Below are 17,232 nucleotides of genomic sequence, written 5' to 3' on the forward strand. Positions count from 1 at the left end.
ACACAATACATTATTCTTGGTATTCTTGTTCGTCCACTGAAATAGAAGGAAAGGAAGTTGGCACAATCACATAATAATAGGGCATCTCAACTCATTGGTTCTTTAAGACCAGAATGACCAGGGATTCCTAGAGTCCTTTCTCATTCTACAGGCAAAGGATTCTGGGGTTCATTGTCAACAGAGAAGTAACATACATAGATACATAAATAGGCCAGCAGGTGCTGGAATCCAGAGTCTGCCTACAATTTGGAGACTTCATGAGTTGGGAGTATCTTCCCATCCCAGATGGCCAGCACAGCATAGATCACTGCAATTGCTCTATGCAGGTTTGTCACAGCAAAATGACAATGGAGGAAAAAGAAGGAGAAGTGGAGAAAAAAGGGAGAGAGTCAAGGAAAAGAAAGGGAGAGGAATCAGAAGATAAAGAACTACAAAAAGGGAAGTTAGAAGCCAAAAATAAAGCAGAAGGAAAAGATAGGTAAAGCAATAGAGAAAGCCTTCCCTGATTTCTTTAAAGGTCAATGACAAGAAGCATTGCCATTAGAAAAGCTGATAAAATAATGTGAACTGGCTGGGGAGGCCTGAAACATCTCCATAAAGGTAAAACAAATAAATCTGCAACTGACCGGAGACAAAATTGTGTAAGGAACAAATTAAAATCCATAAACTAGCTATAACATAGAAGGAAAATCAGGACATAGGAGTCTAGACTCCCTTCAGGTATGGGCAGCCATCAAGCTCACCTCCTTTTCACTATACTACAATACCACCATCCACCAAGAATCAACCAAATATGCCACTACATCAGTGGCAGAGTGATGACAGCATTTTGAGGCTACCTTGATGTTAAATCCTCAAGCTTCTGTTAATTTACATGTTTAAAAATGTTGCATTATGAAAACATTGAAAGGAACAAGAAAATTCTGTTACATCGCTGGCAGTTACATCACCACTCAGAGAGCGCTGAAGGGAAACCACTGTTGTGTGTCAAACTGTCAGCTGCCTGCGCAATAGCGGCGTTCACACTTGTGGCACTTGCAGTGGTATTCAGAGCAGTGCACTCTGGGCAGCTATCCCACAGAGCACCTCTTTCTCTTCTGCCGCTAAGACTTGTGGGAAGGTGGAGGGGGGTTGCGGGGCATCCTGGGTCCTGTCCCAATGCCCCATGATGCATTGCTTTGCATCCTTGTGCTTCCATCCACATTTGGCGCCATCTTTCAATGGTTTGTGTACTGCGTTCTCTGCCCCTTCGGTCTGCAGAAATGGATCCCACACTGTTGACCAATATTCTGCTTGCTCTCACTAATACATCATGAGTGGCAGTGGAGTTATTCCTTAAGCTACAAAGGCAAGAGGAGTGCGACATTGATCTCACCACATGTAGTAGCTAGGACACGAGATTGCTTGTGGCATTCACAGAGGTTCTGACCACAGTGGAACACTGCTTTTGGGCTCGGGAAACGAGCACTGAGTGGTGGAATCATATCATCATGCACGTCTGGGATGATGACCAGTGGCTGCAGAACTTTTGGATGAGGAAAGCCATATTCATGGGACTGTGTGATGAGCTCGCCCCAGCCCTGCGGCGGAAAGACACAAGAATGAGAGCTGCCCTGTCATTGGAGAAGTGCATGGTGATTGCACTATGGAAGCTGGCTACTTCAGATGGCTACTGATATGTTGCAAAACAGTTCGAAGTGGGAAAGTTGACCGTTGGACTCGTGTTGACGGCAGCATGGAGGGCCATTAATCGCATCCTGCTCTGAAAGACCGTGACTCTGGGCAATTTGCGTGACATTGTGGATGGCTTTGTACAAATGGGCTTCCCTAACTGCAGGGGGGCGATAAATGGCACGCATATTCCAATTCTGGCACCAGACCATCTAGCCACTGAGTACGTTAATTGGAAGGGGTATTTCTCAATGGTTCTCCAGGCACTTGTGGATCACTGTGGGCGTTTCACAGACATTATTGCAGGCTGGTCTGGAAAGGTGCATGACGCACACATCTTTCGGAACACTGGCCTGTTCAGGAAGCTGCAAGCAGAGGCTTTCTTCTCAGACTAAAAAATCACCATAGAGGAAGTTGAAATGTCCATTGTGATCCTGGGAGACCCTTCCTACCCCTTAATGCCGTGACGGCAGAGTGGCGTGGGAAAGTTACCCTTAATGGGGCAAGAAACAAAGCAGCTCTGCCAAAGAACCTGCGGCAGCAGATTGCCCATTATCTCCATGAGAGAGATCTTCGTGGAGTCTCTGAGACAGATTCCCGTGAAGTGAGGGAGTCAATCAACACCCTGTTCCGCCACTCAGACAAGGCATGTGGTGGTATGCGCATCATACAGACACAAGCCTGCTTTCTGCAACCGTCCTGCCCCCAATAACTCGCTTCAGCGATTCCCAAAATCAAAGCCATTTACCAGGGGCCTCCTCTCCAGTTTGCACTTTTCCAAGCTCTGACAGCTGTGACTGGCTAGCCTCCTCCGGGGTAGAGAAGAGCTCCTAGCTGCATGCATCTCTGACCTCCGAGTCGTCCTCTGCCTCTGGGTCCCTCTCTCCCATCCACATCCTCATCCAGATTTCCTCCTCCTCGCTTGGTCCACTCTCAACTGGCACATGAGCCACCAAAGTATCCATAGTGGCCTTCACAGTGGAGATGGGGTCGCCCCCCGAGTATCGCGTCCAGCTCTTTGTAGAACTGGCAGCTCGTGGGCGCAGCACTGGAGCGGGGATTTGCCTCCCGTGCCTTGTCATAGGCATTCCACAGCTCCTTCACTTTGACCCTGCACTGCAGTGTGTCCCGGTCATGGCCCCTCTCTGTCATGCATCGTGAAATCTGTCCATAGGTAACATAATTCCTATGGCTGGAGTGCAGCTGGGACTGGACAGCCTCCTCTCCCCAAATGCTGATGAGGTCCAGCAGCTTGGCATTGCTCCAAGCGGGGGATCGCCTGGTGTGTGGAGCAGGCATGGTCACCTGGAAAATGCGCTGAGACCACTGCACACATCACCCAGCAAACAGGAAGGGGACTTTAAAAATTCCCAAGGAATTTAAGGGGTGAGGTTCACAGTTGGTCACCTGAGAGCAGGGCAGTAGAGTTCAATCCGATGACCAGAGAGGCTAGAACAGGCATTGTGGGACACCTCCCGGAGGCCAATTGCAGCGCTGTAATCGACGAGGATGTTGTCGGAGTGGCTTTTTTACAGCGCTGCAACCGTGCAGTTTCTGCGCGCTAAGTGGTTTGGCAGTGTGTACACCTTGGAGTTACACTACAGAAAGCTGCTTTACTGCACAGAAACTTGCCATTGTAGACAAGCCTAAGAGTAGAGTGGTCAGTGGTATGAAAAGAGAGTCAAAGGGGTGAAACACAGAAACCCTAATAGCTTGGAAAGCCAAAGTCAGCTAGAGCAGGCTGCTAGGAAACACTAAGTATTTGTAGAACTGTAAGGCCTTATGTCTAGAAATATAATGAAAGCAGAGTTTTGGAGTTTTTGCAAACATTTGCATATAGAAGACAAAAGAGGTTAATTTGTGTCTTAAGCGCCTTGCAAAGTACTATGACTTTTGACAAATCCGGAACCCTTTTTTCCGGGCTTCTGCAATGTAGGGTTGGCAGTTCTCTAATTCAAATGGTTCACCAGATGTGAGCAATCTGCTGTAACAGATATTAAAAGAAGTTTCACAACAGCCATCTCTGAGTGCAAGGCAACTTCTGCATTTAAACAACTAGTTTAGTCCTCAGGTTCTCCTGTCTTGGGTATGTGGGAACTACACCAAGACAATTTCATTTTATGGTAAAATAATAGAGGTGCCAGGTACAGATCTATTGTATCCCATTTCAAATGTAGACTTCACTCCAGCAGCAACTCTTGAGTGTGGAAAGTAGCACAATGTTTCAGACTCCTCTGAGTTTCTGTTCCGGCTTTTGTCTCGATTCCCTAGCTACACTATGTTGTCTGACTTTGTTGACTACTCTGGTTAAACATATCAATTAAATAATCCCAATCAGATTAACAAAGAGCTGTCTCCCCTAGCTAGTGCATAGGAGAACACAACCATAAATAGATCTTCAGTACAAATATCTATCCGCTCAAACTGAATTCATGTATTTGAACTTGAAGAAGTGGCAACATGTTGGAAAAGAAAAAGAAATCTTGTGACCCAAGAGTTTTCAGAATTAGTAGCTCAAGAAATATAATCCTCTATAAAATACTACACATCTGTCATGTACAGTGAAAATTGTGATACACAGGACCCTTTATTAAGTTGTCTATAACTTCACATATATCCTCTTCTACAGGATTTTCAGCCATTTCTGCACGGAGTATAATTGTTCCATGGCAATACTTCTCCCAGTCTCCATTTATAAATTCATAAAATGTTCCAAACTAAAAAGACATCCTACAATGGATATAACTACCTGCTTTCAAACTATTCTAAACCAGTCGATTCACTTCTCCTTCCTCTCAGCAGGAACCTTACACATAGTGCCAAATGACAGCAGCTATAAGTCTTTGAAGGTTAAAGCATTATTTTATCTTTAAAAATCCCATTTTAAAATCTGCTTTAGCTGTAAAGGAAAGAGAAGTTGGAGGACTCATCCTGGTCCCTAGTGGATATCTATTTACTTCTCAAAATCCTCACATAGGGCCTGACCGGAAGCTAAATTGAAGTCAATAGAAAGACTCCCAGTGATTTCACTGGGCTTTGGCTCAGGACCAAAAAGACCAGTCCCCAAAAGTGTCAAGGATGCTCAATGTCCTGTTGACAAAAGAGTTGCTATAATGCAGCCACCTCCAGGATGAGTAGCAGCAGCTAACTCACTTCCCACAGCACAGCTGTTTAGAGGAAGAAAGTGAAGAAATATACTGTATCATGAAACTGTAGGGGAAATGTAGTTTGAAGATTGTAATTCCCCATACTGAATTCTTCCAAAACAAAACTATTATGCTTCATTATTAAGAATATTTAGCACTTACATAGTATTTTACTTTTTCAAAGGGTTTCATAAATGTTAGCTAATGCCACACTCTTATGACATTAATATTATTATTAATATATTCAGAAGGGGAGAGGGACACAAGACAGTTAAGTGACCTGAGGTCCAACTGAGTCAATGGGTATGTATGTACTGCAGACTTAGCTTGGCTCTTACCTGGGTTTTAGCCAAACCCCCTTACCATCCACACACAAAAACCTTTAACCTCAGTTTCTATTTGCTTTGAATTTGGTGTGCTTGCCCAGCTGGGGGTATAGGTTAAAGAATGGGTTTCACTTTAACATGGGCTCCAACCTGCTTACTTTTCAGTGAGGACACAGTTTATAACCAACGGAATTATCATTATGGAAGATATTACAAGCTGTGGGTTGGCCTTGGCTTCAGTTGAGGGCAGAAGCCATGCCATTTTCCCTAGCTCTCTTCATCCCCCCACACCATGTGTAATCTAAGAGGTATTCCAAGCCGGGGGAGGGGGGGTATTAAACTTGTAATTAGTGATTTAGTGACTTAACAGGTTGCTGCTAACACATTTATTCAAAGCTGGAATTACATACTTAGCAAGCATGAATGCAAATGTAAATATATATACACACACATGCACACTTACACACCTGTTATACCAGTAGTCACATTAAAGCAGTGTCCTATACAGAATGTATTATCAATCCCACTGGCTGAATTATGTAGGAAAGTCCCTTGGTGCTAGCAGTGCTTGATCTTCTGGTGCTCTCGGTTCACAGCATGCTATCTGGAAAGAGGAAGAGGTGCATGTGAGGGAGAAAAGGCAAATCTGTTGTTACAAAGTTCTGCATCCTGTTTATGTTTGCCCAATTTCTTCCCCACTCCTGGTTGATGATGCTTGAGAATTTTTTGAACAAAAGGAACTCAAGGCAGTCAGAGGAATTCCTGGGCTGAGCAACCTTCCCATGTCCACTCCTATAGCTTACTAGCCCTATCCTGAGACCAACAACTACACTGAAAATAAAATATCTCCTTGATATGTATAACCCAGGGGTCTCAAACTCAAATGACCAGGAGGGCCACATGAGGACTAGTTCATTGGCCCGAGGGCCGCATCACTGACACACACCCCCTCACTGTCCCTGGCCCCGCCCCCACTCCACCCCTTGCATGAGGCCCCGCCCCCGCCTCTTCCCACCCCTTCCCCCCGCATTCCAACCCCTTCCCTGAAGTCCCCACCCCAACTCTGCCCCCACCCTGCCCCCAAAGGCAGGGGGCTCAGGGCAGGGAGTGCAGGAGGTGTGCAGGGTGCGGCAGAGGGCTCAGGGCAGGGAGTTGGGGTGTGGGGTGCAGGAGGGGTGAGGCATGCGGCAGGGCGTCAGGGTGCAGGGTGGAGCAGGGGGCTCAGGGCAGGGAGTTGGGGTGTGGGGTGCAGGAGGGAGTGCAGGGTGTGGCAGAGGGTTGGGCTTCAGGCAGGGGGCTCAGGGCAGGGAGTTGAGGTGCAGAAGGGGTGTGGGATGCGGCAGGGGGCTCAGGGCAGGGGATTGGGGGGTGGGGTGCAGGAGGGCTTCAGGCTCTGGCCCGGAGCCACTTACCTAAAGCAGCTCCGGGGTGGCAGTGGCACACACTGAGGACAGGGCAGGCTGCCTGCCGGCCTTGGCCCCGCCCCACTCCGCTCTGCGAAGCAGCTGGATCCATGTCCCTGCGGCCCCTGGGGGAGGGGGGACAGAGCTTGCCACTCCTCTAGGTACCTCACCCAAAGCTCCCACTGGCCGCGGTTCCCCATTCCTGGCAAATGGGAGCTGCGGGGGGGTGGTGCCTGGAAACCAGGGCAACACACAGAGCCCTCTGCCTCTCCCCCCCTCGCTCCCCCCCGGCCGCAGGGACGTGATGCCAGCTGCTTCAGAGAGTGGTGCGGGGTTCGAGAGGGGCAATCCCGCGGGTGTAGTTTGCCCACCCGTGGCCTGGAGATAGGCTGGGGAGGGATGGGTGTGGGGCCCTGTGGGCCGCATGCGGCCCATAGGCCGCGTGTTTGAGACCCCTGTTATAAACAGTTTTCTATCAAAGAGCTGGAAAAATTGTTTCCTCTTCCAATTTGGGATCTCTGGCAAATTAATGTCCTCCAGTGCTACTGGTGCCTGAAATAATGTTAAGACCTTAACTGCTAACAGGTCCCTAGTCTTTTGGCCCTGCCCTCTTCTTCCCCCATCCGTGCCCATTAAGCTTTTCTCAAGATTTTTAAAATAAATTAAATATGAAATACCTACCATAATCTCTGTGGACCTGAGATGCAACTGGCAGATGTACAGAGATGAAATGAAGGCATATCAAGCAAAAGCACATAGAAGTATCAACTTGTGGTCTGTTGTAACACAAAACATAAAGAGGGAAACATTTTTCTTTCTTTCCATGGTCAAAAATATAATATACTTTTTCATTGTGATCCACCTCTAACAGGCTGATTTAGCCATCCACGCCTCCCTGCTCTTGAGCCAGAGGGGGGAAGAAAAAGGTTAATGGATAACCTGCTGCTAGAAGTGCATGACGACTTTCCACACAGGTTGGACAGGCACCTTGAACTTCAGCAGAAACAACTGCAGCAAGACAAGGAGAGGAAGGAAAAACTCGTCGCAGAGTACCTTGAGCATGACCAAAGCAGCAGAGGGAGCTATTTTAATGGTTGCTGTCCCTGTTGGCCAGTAAGCTGCAGATATAAGCACCAGTGTGGACTTTCCTTCACACTACCATGTCCTGCAGCCAATGCAGGCACTGGCCAATTCTGGGATGGACTGGGTTATGCATCAGTCCATGCAGTCAACCCTTGTGACTTCATCAGGTAAGAAAAACCTGATCCACTGACAATGTGCATTTCCATTACCAGTGAAATTTCACTGAGTGGCGTCACTGCTACTACACTTAGCACTTTTTGATTTTGTGGCAATTTTCACACTTTATTTGTTGGCAACTGTGCTGCCTGCATTGGTTCCTGCTGTATTTTATTTATTACTTTAATACTATATAATTTTTATAATAAAGTGCTTGGTTCTACACTACATCGATATGCAAGTGCTTTGGAGGCAAGGAAAAGGCAAAAAGATTTATCCAAAGATTTTAATAGGTCATTCAGAATCACATAAAAGCAATAACAAATTGATAAATTAGTGTGTGTACTAAAACACCACATTGTGCCAGATTTCCCATGCATCTCTCCCTGCAACACAAGGATGTGGGCACACAAGACATCCCTTACTTCCTTTGCTCTCCTGGATCCATCTGGATCCAGGTTTCTGGTTACCTGTATCCAGGGCTGGCTCCAGGCACCAGCTTAACAAACAGGTGCTTGGGGCGGCCAAGGGAGAGGGGCGGCACCTGCGGCAATTCGGGGGCGGCAGGTCCCTCACTCCCTCTAGGAGCGAAGGACCTGCCGCTGAACTGCCACCGCCAATCGCGGCTTTTTTTTTTTTTCCCAATTGCCGCCGCCGATCGTGATCGCAACTTTTTTTTTTTTTTTTTGGCTTGGGGCGGCAGAAATGCTGGAGCCGGCCCTGCCTGTATCAGGCCTTCAAGCCAGCCATGTCTTGAGCCCATTCCTGGTGAAAGCTCTCCTATTTATCCTCACAATTGCTGTGTAGTGTGCAGCATGCCTCAATAATAAGAATGACAGTGGGCACATTAGCATCTGAACAGGTTTGTAGGCAGTGCCATCTTGCCACCAATCAGCCAAATAAACATTTTACCACCTTCCTGAAACTGCTCAGGATTAAATTAAGTAATTAAACTTTCTTCTGACAGGTGCTCTGACATCAGGGTAGGGTTTCATAAGATAGGACAGTAGAGGATAGGTTGGGTTCTCTAAAATAACAGTGGGCATCGAAACCCCATTAATAAGAATATTATTTGGAGGGAATAAGGTCCCTTCTTGTCCAAACAGATAAACGCCAGATCTGCTGAACACCCTGGCATCATGCTTCTTACCAGTGGATAGTGTTCATGAACCTGCCTTTACAGCTGACCAAAGCCTGAAGAATGAACAAGTTGTATCCTCTCTGGCTGACATATCCATATGCTCCTTGTGAGAGGCAAACAATGAGCACGTGTTCCGTCAATGGTCACAAGGCAGCTGGGGAACCCCATTCTCTCAAAGCCAACTATTATTTCAGGAACAAATGTCAATAATCAATAATCACTTCACAAATCACCACCACCACTGCACCAACAGCTGACTTGCCAACACCAAAGTGGTTTGTCACTGACCAATAGCAGTCTGGGGTAGCCAGAGTACAGATGGCAATAGCAACCTGCTTCTGGACTGGTCTGGCCTCCCTCATCTGTGTGTCCTAACACTGAAGGGTGAGAGCAAGCTCCTCATACCGCTCCATGAAGGTGGCCTTCCTCGTGCAAGAGTTCTGGAGCCACTGCTGGTCATCCCAGGTCTGCTTGATGATGTAGTCCCACCACACGGTGCTTGTGAGCCTGTGCCAGAACTCCCAGTCAGCATAGGGGGAATCCACAGCAATTGCAACTACTCACCTGTCTCCACTCAGCCATGGTAATATCCAGTGTGCGTGATCTCCTCACCAAGACTGACTGCTGCTGCCTTCTGAGGGCAGCAAGCCACTGACAAAATGCCCACCACCATGTCTCCGATCCTTTGTCTGCATCCTGGTGTGTTAACAGAGCAACTAAAACCAGGAACAGTTCATCACAAGAACATAAGAACGGTCATACTGGGTCAGACCAAAGGTCCATTTAGCTCAGTATCCTGTCTTCTGACAGTGGCCAATGCCAGGTGCCCCAAAGGGAATGAACAGAACAGGTAATCATCAGGGCTGTCCTTAGGCATATGGCTGCGTAGGGCACCTGAAAATTCAGGGCACCCGCACCCCTGGGTTTTGGAGTGTCCACCCTCCCACCTCTCCCTATCCCTGTCTGACCCTTCCTGCAGGCTCCCACCACAGCTGGCTGGTGCAGTCTGGTGAGTCTTCCTCCAGAGGGGATCTAGTACTTAAAAGTGAAAAAGTCTTCCAGCCTGCCAGACCTACTAGCACTGCACTGAAACTTTTAAAGAGCTGTTCAAGTGGTAATGAAGCCATTTAACAGGCATTTGCCAACCCCCCACACCCCAGGTATATACTGTCAGTTTCTGAATTTACTGACAAAAAACAGTTGTGCATTAATGTAATATTTATTCAGAACATGTTAGTCTACAGGACTTTAGTTTAAAATTTGCTTTAAAAATATTTCATTAGTGTGTTGCTGAAGATTATAAAATCACATCTCTAAAAAAATCCTTGCATAGATTTTTAGATGCACAATCTGAGTAACGGGGTAGTCGTGTTAGTCTGAATCTGTAAAAAGAAACAGAGGGTCCTGGGGCACCTTTAAGACTAATTACTTCTATTAGTCTTAAAGGTGGCCCAGGACCCTCTGTTGTTTTTTACAATCTGAGTATTCATCTTTAGCCTTATATGCTTGAATCTTCAGACATACAGTTTTTTAAATAAATCCTTCAAAAGGCCACCCTTATCTAAAATGCACATGCAAGCCCATGCTGCCATCAGGCATAGGGGCACCAGTTTAATAATACTGCATAGGGCTCGGCTCGGTAATTATCAAGTGATCCATCCCGTCGCCCATTCCCAGCTTCTGGCAAACAGAGGCTAGGGACACCATTCCTGCCCATCCTGGCTAATAGCCATTGGTGAACCTATCCTCCATGAATTTATCTAGTTCTTTTATGAACCATGTTATAGTCTTGGCCTTCAAAACATCCTCTGGCAAGGAGTTCCACAGGTTGACTCTGAATTATGTGAAAAAAGACTTCCTTTTGGTTGTTTTAAACCTGTTGTCTATTAATTTCATATGGTGGCCCCTAGTTCTTGTGTTATGAGAAGGAGTAAATAACACTTCCTTCCTTACTTTCTCCACACCAGTCACGATTTTATAGACCTCTGTCATATCCCCCCCTTAGTCATCTCTTTTCCAAGCTGGAAATTCCAGTCTTATTAATCTCTCCTCATACAGCAGCCGTTCCATACCCCTAATCATTTGTGTTGCCCTTTTCTGAACCTTTTCCAATTCCAATATATCTTTTTTGAGATGTGGTGACCACATCTGCATGCAGTATTCAAGATGTGGACGTACCATGGATTTCTATAGAGGCAATATGATATTTTCTGTCTTATTATCTATCCCTTTCTTAATGATTCCCAACATTCTATTTGCTTTTTTGACTGCCGGTGCACATTGAGTGGATGTTTTCAGAGAACTATCCATAATGACTCCAAGATCTCTTTCTTGAGTGGTAACAGCTAATTTAGACCCCATCATTTTATATGTATAGTTGGGATTATGTTTTCCAGTGTGCATTACTTTGCATATTCATCAATCTCTGTTAGACCCAAACCTTTCCAGCAGCTAGAATGAACAGAAATGGAAAGCACACAGAGTTAGAAGACCTTTTAGTTTGACAGTTGGTGGGCCAAGAATACTTCCACACAGAGGGTTGGAAAGGACAGACAAGTTATCCCACAATACACCTCAAAACAATTCCTAGAGTGCTTTAATTTAGAGAGACACTAGGAAACCTGGGATATGCCCTCCTCTCCTGGAAATCCTAGCACCTAACCTGCATCAATGCAGCACCAGTATGGATGAAGATATGTAGATACAGCTCGAGTGAGGCTCTGAAGTGCGGATGCTCACATGTGGCCTTGGCTAACTAGGATGCCCAGATCCAGATTCCTGGACCCAGGCTAACTCTTCAGTGAAGAAATAACCAGTGATATTGATGGGAATAGGGCCCTGATTCAGCAAAAGGCTTAGGCATGTTTTTAACTTTAAGCATATGAATTGTCTAACAGAAGCTTTAACTTTAAGCACATGCTTGAAATCACAGGGATTACTCATGTGTTTAAAGTAAAGCAGGTGCTTAAGGCTCTGCTGAATCAGGGCCTAGAATTCTGGAATGCCTGGATCCAGCCACTGTTGCTGCCTAATTAAATGAGCTGGTTTTTACTAAAAAGTTAATGTATCTAACCAATAGAGTATAAAATCTATTTAAGCAGTGTGGACTCATTTCTAAGTAGCTTTCCTTTTCTGTGGCCTAAATATCACTCCCCTGGTCTCCTTCTTCCACAAGCCACTCTGTGGCTCACACCACATTACATGCCTGCAATCTTCTACTGCTCCGACCTGTGCACCGTGAAACCTTAATCCTCCTTATGCATTTCTTCTGAAGACAATTTTTAGCCTTCTTTCCAACACAGTCTCTTCACTCCTGCCCTGTTCTCCGACATTGCTTCCTCAAATGACCTGCAAAACTAACATGTGCATGTAATAAATATATCTTGATCTCTTCCTGTCATAGCACTGGTTCTTCCCATAAAACCTCTACTCAGTGCTGGGTTTGTTATCCCTTACTGGACTTAGTCTAAATTAGGCCCTCAACCTGTAATAAGGTCCAGGTGGGTGGACTTCTGTGACTGCAGGCACCTGGCTCTGCACAGACACAGGAGGCCATATATGTGGATGACATTGAAGAATTGGGACCTAAGGCTGTAATATCTCAGTGGCAGGGACCTGTTTTATTCATGTGTGAAGTGACACATACACATACACCTCTGATAGCATATAAATAACAAGGGCACTTATCCTGTAGTCCAGCAGTTCTCAAACTGTGGGTCAGGACCCCAAAGTGGGTCATGGCCTCGTTTTAATGGGGTTGCTAGGGCTGGTGTTAGACTTGCTGGAACCCAGGACTGACGCCAAAGTCCGAGTCCCACCGCCTAGAGCTAAAGCCAAAGCCCGAAGGCTTCAGCCCTGGGCAGCGGGGCTCAGGTTACAACCCCCATCCCACTCCCTGCCAGGGGTGAAGCCCTCAAGCTTTGGCCCTCCTGCCCCTTCCTGGGATTGTGTAGTAAGTTTTGTTGTCAAAAGGGGATCACAGTGCAATGAAGTTTGGGAAATCTGCTGTAGTCTGATCCATGTGAGAGGGCCCATGTACCAGTGAAGAGGACTGCTGGTGTCAAGTAAGACTCCACTTGGGTGTAAGGGACTTTCTATGTGGATCAGATTGCAGGATCAGAGGCAAGGTTAGTGCAGATCATTCAGTGAGAGTAAGAAGTGAATTTATTGTACACCTGTCCCCAAATACCCACTGAATAATAAAAAAAAACAACCACTTGTTCTATTTACAGAGTACTGTAAATCATACCAAATAGAGTCAGTGCCAACTAATCAGATTATTGGATGAGAGAGAGGGAGCAAGACCTTTTTTCAAGTTGCCATAATTGATTGATATACCTCTCAGAGTTCTGAATACATTCACTTCTGTCTAAAACCTCCTAGCCTTTTCTTAATTGCTCATTGAATCTTCTCCTTTGTGTGGGAGGAGACGTAGGATTAAATACATCCAGTAAAAATAAGCAACAGAAATCAGTACATCTAAGAGAGTGACTCAACAGGAGTGTAGGTACTACACAGCTGCAGAATGGTGTAATGGCTGGAGTAACAATGTAACATGAGTTCAATGAGAAAACCAGGATTATTTTGCTGTTGTTGGGGGAGGTCTTATAGCGACAGCAACAGATGAAGTTAAATAATTTCTTTTAAATAAAAATGGCAAGGTCTGGGAAGAGCTGGCAAGGGACATTATCTGGGCAGCACTGAAGTTTTGTGGGGAATATTTAAATGGCTCCAGGCTCATCTAGTTCAGAACTTTTTTTAAATTAATTTAACACAACTCTGTGATTCTAGAAATCGGTGCCATAAAACATCTATAACTTCCCCCAGCATTGATGAACCTACAAGAACTGAAGAGTCAGCAACTTTCACTTTACTCTGATAACATTTTTTTAAATAAAATCCTTTAGCAGATGATTGGACTGAGATGTATTTACTGATACATTAAAAAAAAAAAAAAGAAAACAGCTTAATTTTTTTTAAAAGATTTGTTTCTTGGAAAGACAGTTCTATGATTGGTTTCATTTTTAAACTTTAAAAACAATGTAGCAATTCAGCAATGGCACATTTAACAACTATTGCTGTATCACATCGTTTATCACACAAAGTAGCTATATCTTCATCGGTTTTACATGTTATAATAGAATTATAATAGTAACAGAATAAAATCATTGCAATGAATAGAATATTGTCATGGAATCAGTCTCCCACTTTAGAAATAAATGATGAGTACAACTAAGATGTATAGTTAGTGACAGGAGATCATTAGCGTGTGCCAATGTTCTCTTCCATTGATGTATCCTACTTACGTATTTAGCTCTTCATAGAATCATAGAAGATTAGGGTTGGAAGAGACCTCAGGAGGTCATCTAGTCCAACCCCCTGCTCAAAGAAGGACCAACCCCAACTAAATCATCCCAGCCAGGGCTTTGTCAAGCAGGGCCTTAAAAACCTCTAAAGATGGAGATCCACCACTTCCCTAGGTAACCCATTCCAGTGCTTCACCACCCTCCTAGTGAAATAGTTTTTCCTAATATCCAACCTAGACCTCCTCCTCAGCACCTTCGGATGCATTGCATCCGGCCCCATGGACTTGTGCATGTCCAGCTTTTCTAAATAGCCCTTAACCTGATCTTTCACCATTGAGGGCTGCTCACCTCCTCCCGATACAGTGCTGCCCAGTGCAGCAGTCTGGGAGCTGACCTTGTCTGTGAAGACCGAGGTAAAAAAAGCATTCAGTACTTTCCACATCATCTGTCGATAGGTTGCCTCCCCCATTCAGTGAAGGTCCCTAACCTTCTTCTTGTTACTAACATACCTGTAGAAACCCTTCTGGTTACCCTTCACATCCCTTGCTAGCTGCAACTCCAGTTGTGCCTTGGCCTTCCTGATTACACCCGGCATACTTGAGCAATATTTTTAAACTCCTCCCTAGTCATCTAACCAAGTTTCCACTTCTTGTAAGCTTCCTTTATGTGTTTAAGCTCACCAAAGATTTCTCCGTTAAGCTAAACTGGTTGCCTACCATATTTGTAGGGTGACCAGATGAGATGAAGAAAATATTGGGATACCGGGGGGTGAGGGGGGAGTGGGGGGAAGGAGCCGAGTGCTGCTGGCGGAGCAAAATATCGGGACAAATTGCATCCCGACCAGAGATCGGTTGGGACACGGGACAAACAGCTAAAAATCGGGATGGTCCCGATTTTATCAGGACGTCTGGTCACCCTACATATTTGCTATTTTTTCTGCACATCAAGATGGTTTGTTCCTGTGCCCTCAATAAGGCTTCTTTAAAATACAACCAGCTTTCCTGGACTCCTTTCCCCCTCATATTAGCCGCCCAAGGGATCCTGCTCATCAGTTCCCTGAGGGAGTCAAAGTCTGCTTTTCTGAAGTCCAGGGTCCGTATTCTGCTGCTCTCCTTTCTTCCTTGTGTCAGGATCCTGAACTTGACCATCTCATGGTCATTGCTGCCCAGGTTGCCACCCATTTCTACTTCCCCTACCAATTCTTCCCCGTTTGTGAGCAGCAGGTCAAGAGGAGCATGGTCCCTAGTTGGTTCCTCCAGCACTTGCATCAGGAAGTTGTCCCCAACACTCTCCAAAAACTTCCTGGATTGTCTGTGCATTGCTGTATTGCTCTCCCAGCAGATGTCAGGGTGATTGAAGTCCCCCATGAGAACCAGGGCCTGTGATCTGGAAACTTCTGTTAGTTGTCCGAAGAAAGTCTTGTCTACCTCATCCTCCTGATCTGGTGGTCTATAACAGATGTCCACCATGATATCACTCTTGTTGCTCTCGCCCTCTAAACTTAACTCAAAGACTCTCAACAGGCTTTTCTCCAGTTTCATATTGGAGCTCTGAGCAATCATACTGCTCCCTTACATACAGTGCAACTCCTCCACCTGTCCTTCCTGAACAGTTTATACCCATCCATGACAGTGCTCCAGTCATGTGAATTACCCCACCATGTCTTTGTTATTCCATACACATCATAGTTCCTTGACTGTGTCAGGACTTCCAATTCTTCCTCCTTGTTTCCCAGGCTTCTTGAGTTTGTGTAGAGGCACCTCAGATAACTAGCCGATTGCCCTACTTTCTCACATGAATCAGGAGGCCTCCTCTGTTGCACCCTCCTCCTTGTGTTTCCTCCCGGTATCCCACTTCCCCACTTACCTCTGGGCTTAGGTCACCATCCCCTGGCGAACCCAGTTTAAAGCCCTCCTCACTAGGTTAGCAAGCCTGCCTTTGAAGATGCTCTTCCCTCTCTTTGTTAGGTGGATTCCATCTCTTCCTAGCAATCCTTCTTCCTGGAATAACATCCTATGGTCAAAGAATCCAAAGCCCCCTCTCCAACACCACCTGTGTAACCACACATTTACCTCCACAATTTGATGGTCCCTACCTGGGCCTTTTCCTTCAACAGGGAGGATGGACGAGAACACAACTTGCGCCTCAAACTCCTTTATCCTTCTTCCCAGAGCCACGTAGCCTGCAGTGACCTACTCTTAGCAGTATTACCAGCACCCTCTTTGTAATATGCAATTCCAGTTTCATACAAGATGCCTGTTTGTTGGTTCCCAATTACCCTGGTATGTTGACAGATTCAGATTTTGCGAATCAGAAATATGTAGCCTTTGATATTCCAGCAGCATGATCTGTATTAGTTTATCTTGCCTAATCTCTTTCTTTGAAGAAAGTTTAAGATGCAACAGCCTGCCCTTACATAAAAGAGAATAGCTTTATAACTATCTATTCCAAGGGACTGTTTTAAACTCACCGGGCTTAAACATCAAGGAAATGTAATTCTGTGTTCAAGCTACTATGGGATTATGTGCATCTGTAAATTGCTTAGATACCACAGCAAGTTAGATCTTCCATACAGTAAAAAAGATTAAGGATTTAGTATTGGGGATTCCTTTTTATTTGTCTATTTTACAGTAGCTGGGGGGAGGGATAGCCTCAATCCTTGAGGGGGCCATTTAGGGAACTGGGGTAAAAATCTGTCTGGGGATTGGTCCTACTTTGAGCAGGGGGTTGGACTAGATGACCTCCTGAGGTCCCTTCCAACCCTGATATTCTATGATTCAAAGGGTAAACTAGCTCAAAGGCAGATGTCAGAAGGCAGACAGCTTTATGTGTAATTGTGTATCTTCATGTCACATTAGCAGCCAAGCAAAAGAGAAGCAGAAAGTGGTTGCCATGATGAAAGCACTTGTATTTGCATAATAAAATCCAGCCTAATCAAGTATGACAAAATATTACAAAATTAGGATCCAGTCCAGCGAAGTGCTGAGCACTTTCCCCTCC

At 45.6% G+C, this 17,232-nt stretch overlaps 1 long non-coding RNA gene across 1 annotated transcript in view; it reads right to left on the bottom strand.

Annotated features, from left to right (window-relative positions):
• LOC128840981 (uncharacterized) overlaps positions 1-17,232 on the bottom strand; it is a 47,843-nt gene that overhangs the window by 6,820 nt on the left and 23,791 nt on the right. Inside the window, exons 2-3 of the long non-coding RNA XR_008445757.1 lie at positions 7,224-7,322; positions 5,611-5,747 (exon numbers count right to left, since the gene is read on the bottom strand). This is a non-coding gene — a long non-coding RNA (uncharacterized LOC128840981). The remainder of the gene's footprint in view (positions 1-5,610; positions 5,748-7,223; positions 7,323-17,232) is intronic.

The sequence above is a fragment of the Malaclemys terrapin genome, chromosome 7 (genome assembly GCF_027887155.1).
Source record: "Malaclemys terrapin pileata isolate rMalTer1 chromosome 7, rMalTer1.hap1, whole genome shotgun sequence".
Taxonomy (NCBI): domain Eukaryota; kingdom Metazoa; phylum Chordata; order Testudines; family Emydidae; genus Malaclemys; species Malaclemys terrapin.